The 9,399-nt window shown below is 39.7% G+C and overlaps 1 protein-coding gene across 1 annotated transcript in view; it reads left to right on the top strand.

The window, feature by feature from the left end:
• Positions 1 to 1,204: 1,204 nt before the first annotated feature.
• LOC145978363 (carbonic anhydrase 2-like) overlaps positions 1,205 to 9,399 on the top strand; it is a 54,517-nt gene continuing 46,322 nt past the window's right edge. Inside the window, exon 1 of the mRNA XM_083110964.1 lies at positions 1,205 to 1,331. The gene's annotated coding sequence lies outside the window, so the exon portion shown is untranslated. The remainder of the gene's footprint in view (positions 1,332 to 9,399) is intronic.

Here is a 9,399-nt window from a genome sequence, read left to right as displayed (position 1 = left end):
CAATTTTGAGGGAAACTTTTCCACTGACTACTTGCTGCAGGCAGTGACAGGGGCCTTGAAGTGAACTTTCCCACTGGCTACTACTCACTGCAGACGCTGGCAGCGATCTTGAGGGAAACTTTGTCACTGGTTACTTGCTGCAGGCAGTGGCAGTGGCCTTGAAGGGAACTTTGTCACTGGTTACTCATTGCAGACGCTGGCAGCGATCTTGAGGGAAACTTTTGCGGTGTTGTATCTTCGTGCTGATTGTACCCTCAACATTGCAGATGGGGTTGATCCTAGCGCGGCCAGAATTTCGAGAAGAAATAAGAAAAATCATTGACAATCAGTCCCGCACCAAAACAATAACGATTTTAGGGTACAGTCACAGGCACTTCTGGGTTGTAACAATGTCATACACTTGTAGCACTATGTTTGAAGTAGCAATAAGCCAGTAACTGTAACTGAGTTACTTTCTAAAATGAGTAACTTTAACTGAGTTACTTTTTGAACCAAGTAACAAACCCAATTGCTTTCAAAAAGTAATTTTTCGAACACTAATCTGGAGAAATTATTGATTGATTGATTTGGTTTATTTTTACTTCACTTTTCTGCCACTTTTGACTAATGGCGAAGATGAGGAGCAATGATAAGATGAAATGAGAGTCACAAAGAACACCCATGCTCAGGCCGGGATTCGAACACCGGACGCCTGGCGTCGTCTAGAGAATTGATAGAAACATTCTAAATGTGACCACAAATAAGCCCCTGTACCGTGTTTTGGCCAATATATGACCCAAAGTTAAAATAAAAAGCTATAATTTTGTGTAAATTAATTTAGGCCAGGATAAAAAAAATACTACGTCATAAGAATCCAAGTCATACAGGTTGCATTGATTTTTTTTATCCAAAATTGGATTCATTTATATACAATAATATAATTGGATCGTGCAAACTCGCCAAGAATATCTTGATAGCGAGATGTTATCTGCATGGCAACCTAACAAACAGAACAGCTAAAATTTCTATGTCAGTAATTGCTCATATTTTTCCAGAGTACTTAAATGAATCTTGGAAGATTATTAAATTATGTTTGAGTTGAGGGGGTATGCAGCAAGATGCAAACAGTTGCAACCTTGGATGTCTACATGTGAAGAATGGACGACAATAACGACTTCATGATGTAGACTTTAAACTGTAAATGTTGCGTAAATTTTTATGTAACTGCATCAAGATCTGAAATCTACAAAAGGTTGGCTTCCGAGAAGAATTCTACGTTTCTTGTACAGCAGCAGCTCGTTGGCAAAGTACCCCATCTGGGATCACGACACGACCCAGAACTTCAAAGACAGGTATGTGTCTGTGTGTGTGTGTGTGTGTGTATGAAAGAGGGAGGGGTCTAATTCACATACAAGCAATAAGTTTCCCCTGATACAGACGACTGCAAAGGTAATAGTGGGCGAATTGTCCATCATAAATGTCAGTGACGATAGTGAATCTGCGATGCACGGCTGCATACATGCAGGATAAATGCAGTTATATTTTGGGGTCGTGGCGTCTTAACGTGGCTTTAACGAGCAAAACATTATTAAGAAATGTTGTTTGTCTTGATGATTTCTATATGCTGTATGCAACGACACCTCGTGTACATGTGTATGTGTGTGTTGTTTGTTATAGAAAATCTTTAAAAACTGGATAATTTCTTACAAGAATATATATTAAAGATTAGGCACACACGGGAGATATATGTATGTAACACACCGACGTCATTCAAAAAAAAATTTCTGCATTTTAAACTGTAGGTCCAGTCCCGATTAGCCTTACTGTGCATAAAGTGGACTTAAAACAGCAACTCACTCTTGTTATTTTAGTGTCACTTTTCTGCCACTTTTGGCTAATCATGACGATGAGAATAATTCGATTAAATGAATGAAGAGAAAATTTAACAAAGAACCGCCATGCCGAGGTCGGGACTCGAACCCGCAAACTTCGGTGGCGAGATCAAAAGTTAACCACTTCACGTGCTCAGTTTAAAACGTCTTCCTGCGCCGGTAATGTTTTCCCGGAAAAAGTAAAATGCCCCCCCCTTAAAATACAATAGATTAAATATATTGTGAACTTTGCCCTAGTGATACACACACGCTATCTTAAAATTTGACGGAGGGGGGGGGGGGTTGGAGGGGAGACGAAATACCACAGGTCACCTCAAAGAATGTCCGGGGAATATTTATATCCCATTGTGTTTCGTCCGCCTTGTGCTTTCTGGAGGGAAATTCTACCATAAAGGGGAAAAGTTCGCAATGGACGTAACACTGTGACATCGACAAATATTCTTCTGTGTCCAGTGATCTTAAACTTTGGGGCATTTTCTTCAACCCTACTCCCGGTCCCTGTTCATAACACGTTAAGAAACCCACGTAATAAGGTTCCATCTACAACTCGACTAACCTGGTTTACAACCTTAGTGCACTAAATTCTGCTAAACAATGCCTGAAAAATCGCATTATTTCCGAACAATTAACTGCCAAACCGACATTCGTTCTTTAAACGTTCACAGTGCTGGTCAAAGCACAACGTTCATACTGAAAAGGTACTCATTCATGGTTCTTTCCGAAGAATGCAAATGGCGACCACACAAGCTCTTACAGGCCATCAAAGTCTTTGGTCGTCTGCAACATTTCTCCACTTACGGCACAAAGTGTCCATGACGAGGCCAGCGACAATGCGCCACGTGGGGGTTAATCAACACAAGTAATCTGTCATTGTTTCAACAAAAGAACCTCTAACGTTGAACGAATCTTGTTCATTTCAACACAGAAGTGAGTGACTTCACAAGTGAGCTAGCCCACAAGTGCTACGCACAGAATCGTCAAACTTCTGCACGCGTAAGTAATTTCTCTTTAATACTAATTTTTTATTTGTTTTCTAAAATTCTGTAACAATGAGGCTGTCCACCCCCTTCAAGACGTGGATGCTACGATATTGTCCTTGTGCATAAGTAACCCTTTTCCCAGGAAGTAGGTTCTTTCATAATACAATCAATACACACACGAATACAGTGTGGTATTTGCAAAATTCCACAGGAAGAGATTTCAGAGAAAATTCGACTATTCACATTATGCACAGATAGGATAATCTGGACTGGGCCTACAGTTTAAAGTAGAACCCGAAGCACTGTGTGGCCCTATCACGCAGGGAAAGCATCGATAAATTATACTTTATATATATTACGTATATACAGCGTGAGCACAAAAACACTCCCTGGTTTGGAAAGGGTATACCTTTAATACCAAAAGTAGTATTCTACAGAAATGTTCACAATAGTTGTAGAAACTCATAAAGTTTTCGTGGTGTTCATTGGAATTACAAATGCTCACGCGCCACCTGTTACGCGGGAAACAACGAGACGATAATCCAGCTCGAACCACACCTTCTCAAGCGTATCCGGTGTGATGAAGTTGACAGCAGTACTGATGCGTTCCTGAAGATGACTCAAGATTGTGGGTAGTGGACGTACATAGACCTGGTCCTTCACGAACCCCCAAAGGAAAAAGTCACAAACTGACATGTCCGGTGATCGTGGGGGCCACTTGCATAGATTTTGATCATTGGGTCCAGCTCGTCCTATCCAACGGTGTGGGAGGCTGTCATTCAGAAAGCTGCGTACAGATTGATGCCAGTGTGGGGGCGCTCAATGTTGTTGTAGAATCTAGTCACCTCTGTCTGCAGCAAGTTGAGGAATTAACCAGTCACGTAGCATTGTTAAGTAGCTTTCACCTGTGATTGTTGGCCCCTCAAAGAAGAACGGACCGTACACTCGACGCTCTGACACTGCACAAAAAACATTCACCTTGGGTGAGCCACGTTCCACATCAAGAGTGGCATGTGGATGCTCGCTTCCCCAGATCCTAACATTATGCCTGTTCACTTTTCCACTCAAGTGGAAGGTCGCCTCATCACTAAAAATGATCTTTGTCAGAAAGGTTTCATCGTCCTCCATTAAAGTGTGGATAGTCTCGTAAAACTCACGTCGCTTTACCTTGTCTTGTGGATATAACTTTCGAACCAATTACAGCCGGTACGGGTGAAAACGCAAACGCTTCCGTAAAATCTTGCTTACTGTAGTTTGTGGCACCTGCAACTGCCTGCTGGCTTGACGTGTTGATTTTCTGGGACTGCGTACAAAGGCTTCTCGCACACGCTCCACAATTTCCTCAGAGATGGACGGTCGGCCAGAATGTTATTTTCTTTGATCACAAATGCATCCTCTCTCAACAAATGTTTTATGACACTGCAGAATGGATTTGTGTGTAGGTTGATCAACATTAAACTTCCGTTTAAATGCATGCACTCTCACAACACTGCTTGTTTTGGCAAATTCTAAAACGCACCAGCTTCTTTACTGTGGAGTGAACGCCATTTTCGATGTTACTGCCCTCTAGCTACCGAATTCACAACTAGCGATTCTGAAAAGAAAGATATTAAAATATTTTGAGTTAACTGAGCTTTGGATATCAATTTTATCAAAATATTCAAGTAACTATTAATTTTATGACATCTTGAAACCAGGGAGTGTTTTTGTGCTCACGCTGTATATATATATATATACACACATATACATACACACACACACACACACACACACATATATATATATATATATATATATATATATATATATATATATATAGTTTACTCAGGGACGACGCGACAGGTGGGTGCGGGTGGGCAACTGTTCACCCAAAAATTGTTCTGCCCACCGGAACAAATTCAAGAAGTATTAATAAGTATTTAGAAAAATATGTATGCCACAATAATAATACATTATTATTGTCTTGACTTCGTGCATATTTTTCGTATTAATATTGTTGATACTAGAAAAAGGCCCACAAATTATCATCCTATAAGACGTTTCGCTGCATTTGGATTTACATTAGTTCACCGATTAAGATAACTAAAATCGTAGCAAAATGTGGTGACTAGGAATACCTGTTTTTTTATGATTCATTTAATTCCTTGAAACATAAGGCTTGGTGTCGAGTTAACACTCCTGTGGCTAGAAGTATTGCAATACCAATCTACAGAGGGGGGGAGTACAAAATCATACTTGATATGATAAAAAAAATTAAGAAAAAACGAACACATATAAAAATACATCTTCGCGTTACTTCCATATAGTATGAACAAGAATTTCTATTCATGACCTAACGTTTTCGGTAAAGGATGACATATTTCGCTCGTGTGGTAATAGTCAGTAATTGAAACTGTGTCCAAGAGTTTGAAAGCGCTATGAACAAAATAAACTTGTTCTGCTTCGTTCGCTTAATAAAGTATAGGCTATGTTAAATTGCATCTTAATTTAAAGGGATAATACAAAATATACATCGTACAAAGCGAGGTACACAGTGAGCAGTTGAAAGGCATGGACAGGGAGATACGAAAGGTAAGGGACACTTAATGAGAGAAATAGGAAGGTTATATCAAGATCAGCACAGGTAAGGTAGGAATGTAAGCCAAGAAGGTGACGACATCGAGTCTCTTCGCTATTTTTTCTAGATTGGAGTGGATAGAGAGAATTTTGATCAGAAGATTTGACCCATTATCCCATGTGTGTGTGAAATCGAGAGGAAAGGGGGAGTAATGCAAGCATAGAAAAATGGTGGAAAAGTATAAATAAGCAAATAGAAAAGACGAAAGAAATACAAAGCAATTCTGGAGAGTGGGGAAGATAGGGAGAGAATACGTGTTTGTGAAAGTCAAACTTTACATCTGCCAAACCTAATTCATCAGTATTTGGCTTATGCCCACCTGGTCAAATTTTTCTGGTGCCGCCCCTGAGTTTACCCTTAAGCACTGGCGTACACAGGAATTGTTTTCGGGAGGGGCTAGAATAGTAGGGGATAGGTGCTTTTAGTGGCGCCAATTTACATAGGTCCTTGGGTCCTAGCCCACCCAATAACTTGTCGTGTTATTGTTATTATAATTGCTTTTTAGAATCAGTAAATAACAGATTTAAAATAGTAAGGATGTATGATTGGTGTGCATTAATATCATGATGCATGGAAGGGAGAATTTATGAGATTTTTTTGAACTTATAAGGACCCAATCCTTCTTCAAAGTTGGCGCTCTTGGCTGCTTACTAGTGGGCGCCATACACAATAAGATATGTCGAATATTTCGAACTTTCCACTCTAAAAAATCGAAATTCGATGTTATTATAAGTGATTTTGCATTTACCACTCTGGTCTTTCCTCAGTTCTTCACTGCTCTTATTGGAAAATGTTGATTATCTCAAAATTTCGGAGGTGGCTGTAGCCACATCAGCCTCTGCAACCAGAGGGGGAGGATGCGAAAACAAGAAGGGAAATTCCCGTTAATCACTGTTTAAGTACATGGGGCTACGTGGTACATTGTTCAGTATTTTCGATTCCACTGAAAATCCACTCCCGATAAGTTTATCTGACCACAAGTTGGACCTAAAATGAGCTCTTGGAAACTTATTGATGTAAATATGATATACAGAGTGGTCACAAAGTGGGAGTACTACCCTGTATTTTCAACACTACGATGGGTATGGTTGAATGCTTGATATGGGCACATACCTGATGGTTTACGAGTCCAGAACATCGGTATGGAGACCGTCATTTTTGAAGCACAGCCGAATTCTGCGCCATGTTGTGGTACATGTTCCGATCTATTTTAAAATTCGATTAACCGATAAAATGTGTTTAATCGGTTAATCGATTCGATTAAAATGTAACGTGACGTGGTGAGAACATAATTGCTTTGTGAATCCTGTGTAGGGCAAAATCTGTATTCACTTGGTGAATTCGATTCTTCAGCTGTGATTGACAGGCTATTAAAAAAAAAGGTAAAGTGTTCCCCTGTGCATAGCACCACGCCATGAAGGCGTATAGGGGGTGTGGGGGTAACGCCCCACACTTTCTTGATCCGGTCATGAGTGGGGGTGATGTGATCAGCATCACGCCCCTGACCGCCTTTACCCCCCAGGGTTTCCCCCAGGTACCCATGTTATTCGACGCTGGGTGGGCGCCGGGGCCGCTTCCACCGTTAGAAAAGTTCCCGGATTTGAACCGGCCGGGGATCGAACCCGGGACCTTGAGCATGGTAGTCAGACGCGTTACCGACTGAGCCACCGCGGCCACGGCTATTAGCATAATATAACCCTTACCTTGCATCTTGAATTCTTGCACCGCCTGAAGGGAACTGAATATTCACTATGGTCCCATTATGTTTCTTCCCGCCTCTGAAGAAGGGTTGCATTTTGTTCACTGATATTTAAATATTTCCTGGAACTGAAGATGCTACCTATAAAAAATCAAATAAAAAATTATATTAGTTGGTTTTGCTACAAGTTATAAACATTGTTTGCAAAACTCAATATGCTGACCAAGGCAGAAATTTATTTTATTATAAAACATAAATTAAACGTAACGTTTAAACCTTCTAGCAAGGTCTTCTTCAGACTCTGCACCAAGTACAAATGTAACAAGGTACAAAACAGGACGATATATATGCACAAACATTACTCCCTTCCAGACTATTTGAAAGTTGTTCTGGAACATTCTAGCAGGTCACTTTCACTTGTGAACTGTACTTCCCCATACTCCTCATTCCAAACCTCATTTTTCTCTCTCTTCCAATTCTCCCTTGCCACTTTTCTTCCTTCTTCTGTTTATATCCAGTATATCCTCCTTCTCATAGGAGTATGGGGAAGACAAGAGAAAATATATGCAAAGTGCTTAGGAAAGCGGGCATTAAAACTTACAGGAAGGGAGGGAGAAGCATCTTAAGAATAGCGAAGAATGCAAACAAGGAAAATGAAAACAGAGAAGAAGAAGAGGAGGGGATTATCTACGAAGTGAAATGTAAAGAATGTCAGTGTGTGTACATAGGAGAAACGAAAAATAGGCTGAAAGACAGGTTGAAACAACATAGGGATGATGTACGTCTTAGAGAGAGAGAAATGCAATATTTAAACACACGAGAGAAACAGGACATGGCATAGAGTGGGATGAGGTTAAGCAGATAGGAAGGGAGAAGAGAATACTAGTGAGAAAATGGAAGGAGTCCAAGGAAATAGAGAAGAAAGGTGAAGAAGACACAATGAACTGGAATGGGGGACTGTAAACAAAGAATGGAAGAAGGTGTTAGAAAGAGTGGAAAGGACAAGAGAGAAAGAGGAGAGAAGAAGGAAGAAGAATGAAGGAAAAAGAGCGTGAGATAAAGAGTCCAACGACATTCTAGATGGAAGAAAATATATTTAGCCTTTTAGGTGAAAGTACAGTTGACAAGGGAAAGCCACCTGCTAGAATGTTCCAGAACAACTTTCTAATAGTCTGGAGGGGAGTAATGTTTGTGTATATATATCGTCCTGTTTTGTACCTTGTTACATTTGTACTTGGTGCAGAGTCTGAAGAAGACCTTGCTAGAAGGTTGAAACGTTACATTTAGTTTATGTTTTATAATAAAATAAATTTCTGCCTTGGTCAGCATATTGAGTTTTTCATATCATGGAAACAAGGCTTAATTGTGTTATAATTGTTTGCAATCGACACAATGCATTCAGTTAACCTAATTAAATTTTTAATGTATGGACAACATTAGGAATAACCATTAATGAAGCGCTGTTGAAAAAAGATTCCACTATGTATGCGAGGAACAAGTCTATGAGTATTACTATTACTGTCGGGCTGTGAAGCCAGAGGTTCATGTCCATTGTGTCCCATCATTCTTTTCGTCAGTTCATCATTAATCCTCATCGTCACGTCTAACCTACGAAGTAGAAAAGCGATATCAAATAATTGAAATATAATAGAAAAGGGAACGTTCCTTTTAGTAATTCTGACCAAATACAGCCCATTTGTTGAGTTATCAGCTAATTTAATAAAATACAGTAAAACCTCGTTAATCCGGATCCCGATATGCAGGACTTCGCCTAATCCGGACAGGCAAAAGGCAAAAAGGCTAGAAGTCAACACGAGAAATTCCCTAAAAAAGGCAAGTCAACCATTGATGAAATTCTGTTGTTGTTGCTATACTCGGAGTTTTAATGCACTTTCTACTGTTCATTTTAGTTATTTCAGTTAATCCGGACTTTCGTTAAACCGGTCAACTTAGTCCGGATTAACGAGGTTTTACTGTATAGTAAATTCTGGATCCAAAAATATCAACCAAATTCTATTGCTTATAATAATCTCTGAGTAGAGTAAAAGTTTTCAATAATTTGAAACCCATATGTATAAAACTATTTCCTTTTCAGTACATAGTACCAATAATTTTAGTAATTTGTTATAGTTAACACTGAACATGTCCGTATAAACTACATTTCTTCAAGGCAAGACCCGGTGTTTGAGCATATGCTCTTTCGATTGTAGTCAAATACAGTAAAACCTCGTT

This window comes from Lepisma saccharinum, chromosome 24, assembly GCF_977018435.1.
Source record: "Lepisma saccharinum chromosome 24, izLepSacc3.1, whole genome shotgun sequence".
Lineage (NCBI taxonomy): Eukaryota > Metazoa > Arthropoda > Insecta > Zygentoma > Lepismatidae > Lepisma > Lepisma saccharinum.
The sequence above is the reverse complement of the archived record's forward strand: the minus strand, read 5'-3'. Positions and strand labels throughout refer to the sequence as shown.